Consider the following 3969-nt stretch of genomic DNA (forward strand, 5'->3'; position numbering starts at 1 on the left):
GCGTTCATGCCTTATTAGTTGCAAACTGTCAACTAACTTTCACCAACATAGGGCACTTTTTGGATCTTCTTTAGGATATTCTTCTTCTGGATCAGAAGAGTACATTGCTTGAACCAACCCATTTGCATTGCATCTGTGATTGCATTATAAAAGGTCATTTGGTGCTTGATTGGGATCATAATTGAGATATATATGTGTATATATATATATATATATATATATATATATATATATATCTTTGGTTAAAGAAGCAAAGAAGGGGCACAGTCCTGTACCCTTCTACATGCGGTGTCCCAGCCCCTAACAGTGTCATAGTCTCCCCACTCTCTTAGAGACTTCACAGACTGAGAGAAGTTCAGGTAGACTGCCTGCCCACCAAACTCCCTTACTGCAATTTGACCCTCATCATCCTAGTTGCCAAATCCCAGCTGTCAACTGGAATCTACATGCTAAACCATAAACCAGCCTGGGACTGAGAATCTCTGATCTAATAAAGACATTTCAGACTGGAAAATGTCCAGGTTCACAAACAGGAACCATGAGCAAAAGCATCACCAACAGAACATAAGAGATAGAAGAAAGAATCTCAGGAATTAAAGATATGGTGTGAGAAAAAGACACATCAGTCAAAGAAAATATTAAATCTAAAAAGTTCCTGACACAAAATATCTGAAAATTGATGACACTATGAAAGGACCAAAATTAAGAATAATAGAAATCAAAGAGAAAGAGGAGGAGGAGGAGAAAGAGGAGGAGGAGGAGAAAGAGGAGGAGGAGGAGGAGGAGGAGGAGGAGGAGGAGGATTCTCAACTCAAAGGCCTGAAAGTTAACTTCAGCAAATCATACATGAAAAATTTCCTAACCTAAAGTAGATGACTATAAAACTGTTAGAAGCTTATGAAACATGAGAAAGTGAATTCCCCTTGCCACATAATAATTTAAACACTAAAAAATTCAGAAAAAGAAAGAACAAACACTCAAAGCTGCAAGAAAAAAAATATAGCATATAAAATATAAAGGCAGACCTATTAGACGTACAACTGACTTTTTGATGTAAAGTTTACAATCTACAAGGACCAGAAGGATGTCCAGCAGACTCCAGCCCAGACTAACATACCTAGCAATATTCTCAATAATGATACGTGGAGAATTGAGATATCCATGTCAAAGTCAAATTTCAACCATATCCACAAATCAAGCTCCATAGTAGGCACTAGAAAAAATTCCAATGCTAACTACACCCATTAAAACAGGGGAATAACTAATCTCACACCAGAAAAAAACAAAGGAAGGAAAACACACACACACACACACACACACACACACACACACACACATACTGTCACCACCAAAATAACAACAAAATAATAGGGATTAATAATCATTAGTCATTGATGTATCTCAATACTAATGGGCTCCATTCCCCTTAAAAGGTGTAAGAGAAAAGAGCAAGTAACATGTAAAGGTAAATCTACCAGAATTATACACCGGAATTCTCAACAAAAATTCTAAAGGCCAGAAGACCCTGGACAGATGTACTGCAGACCCTAAGAGACCATATATGCCAGACTACCATATGCCATACGCAAAACTCTCAATCACCATAGATGACAAAACCAAAATATTTTAAGACAAAATAAAATTTAAACAGTATCTTTATTAATTTAGTCCTACAGAGAATACTAGAAATAAATTCAAACATGAGGAGCGTAACTACATCCAAGGAAATACAAGAAATTAATCATCTCAAAACAAAGCCAAAAGAGGAGATTCACACATACAGTATGGCCTCAAACATGAAAATAACAGAAACGAACAATCATTGTACATTAATAACTCTCAACATCAATGTACTTGATTTACAAAGAAAAAATACAGGCTAAAAGACATGCATGAACAGCATCCATGATTCTTTTGCATACAAGAAACATACCTCAGCAGCAAAGAAACTATCTCAGAATAAAGGGATGGAAAAGGTTTTTGAAGCAAACAGACCCCCCCCAAAAAAGCTAGACTATCATTCTAATATATAATAAAATAGATCTCAACCAAAAGTAATCAAAAGAGATAAGGATATTTTCAGCCTCTGGCTATTATAAAGAACACTGCTATGAATATTGGAGCATATGTCCTTGTTATATGTTGGAACATCTTTTGGGTGTATGCCCTGGAACAGTATAGCTGGGTCTTCAGGTAGTATTATGTCCAATTTTTTATTGGATTTTTTATTTACATTTCAAATGTTATCTTCTTTCCCAGTTTTCCATCCATAACCCACCATCCCTCTTCCCCTTCTATGAGGGTGTTCCTCCTCCGCAACCACACACCCCTTCCTGCCTCCTCACCATGATATTCCCCTACACTGGGGAGAGGAGTCCAGCCTTGGCAGGACCAAGGGCCTCTCCTAGCCTTGATGACCAAAAAGGCCATCCTCTTCTCCATATGCAGATGGAGTGATGGCTCTGTCCATGTTTACCCTTTGAGTAGTGGAGCTCTGGTTTGTGGGTATTATTGTTCTAATAGGGTTGAAAGCCCCTTCAGCTCCTTCAATTCTTTCTCTAACTCCTCCAATGGGGACCCAGTTCTCAGTTTAATGGTTGGCTTTGAGCATTCACCTCTGTATTTGTCATGCTCTGGCCAAGTTTCTCAGGAGACAGTTACATCATGCTCCTGTCAGCATGCACTTCTTGACATCAGCAATATTGACTGGTTTTGATGGTTGTATGTATATGGGCTGGATTCCCAGGTGGGACAGGCTCTGAAAGGACTTTCCTTCAGTTACTGCTCCAAATTTTTGTCTCCATATCTCCTCCTATGAATATTTTTGTTCCCCCTTCTAAGAAGGACTAAAGTATCCACACTTTGGTCTTCCTTGTTCTTGAGATTCATATGGTCTGTGAATTGTATCTTAGGTATTCTGAGCTTTTAAGCTAATATCCAGTTACCACTGAGTTCATATCATGTGTGGTTTTCTGTGACTGGGTTAAGTCACTTAGAATGATATTTTATAGTTCCATTTGCTTATGAATTTCATGTAATCATTGTTTTTCATAGCTGAGTAGTTCTCCATTGTGGAGATATACCACAGTGTCCATTCCTCTGTTGAAGGGCATCTGAGTTCTTTCCAGCTTCTGGCTACTATAAATAAGGCTGCTATGAACATAATGGAGCATGTGTCCTGGTTATATGTTGGAACATCTTTTGGGGATATGCCCTGGAGCATCCACAGGTATTTTAATGTCCAATTTTCTGAGGAATCTCTAGACTTATTTCCAGAGTGGTTGTATCACCTTCCAATCCCACCAACAATGGAGAAGTGTTCCTCTTTCTCCACATTCTCACCAGCATCTGTTGTCAACTGAGATTTTTGATCTTAGCCATCCTGACTGGTTTGATGTGAAATCTCACTGTTATATTGATTTGCATTTCCCTGATCACTAAGGATGTTAAACACTTCTTTAGGTGCTTCTCAGCCATTAGATGTTCCTCCGCTTAGAATTCTTTGTTTAGCTGTGTACCTCATTTTTAATAGAATTATTTGATTCTCTAGAGCCTAACTTTTTGAGTTGTTCGTACATTTTGGATATTAGCCCTCCATTGGATGTGGGATTGGTAAAGATCTTTTCCCAATTTGTTGGTTGCTGTTTTGTCCTAATGACAGTGTCCTCTACAATTTTATGAGGTTCCATTTGCTGATTCTTGTTCTTAGAGCGTAAGCCATTGGTGTTCTGTTCAGGAAAATTTCCCCAGTATCCATGTGTTCAAGGGTCTTCTCCACCTTTTCTTCTATTAGTTTAAGTGTATCTGGTTTAATATGGAGGTCCTTCATCCATTTAGACTTTATCTTTGTGCAGGGCAATAAGAAAGTATTAATTTGTTTTCCTCTACATGCTGACCTCCAGTGGAACAAACACTAGTTGTTGAAAATGCTCTTTTTTTCACTGGTTGGTTTTACCTTCTTTGTCAAAG

Source organism: Rattus norvegicus, chromosome 4 (assembly GCF_036323735.1).
Source record: "Rattus norvegicus strain BN/NHsdMcwi chromosome 4, GRCr8, whole genome shotgun sequence".
NCBI classification, from domain to species: domain Eukaryota; kingdom Metazoa; phylum Chordata; class Mammalia; order Rodentia; family Muridae; genus Rattus; species Rattus norvegicus.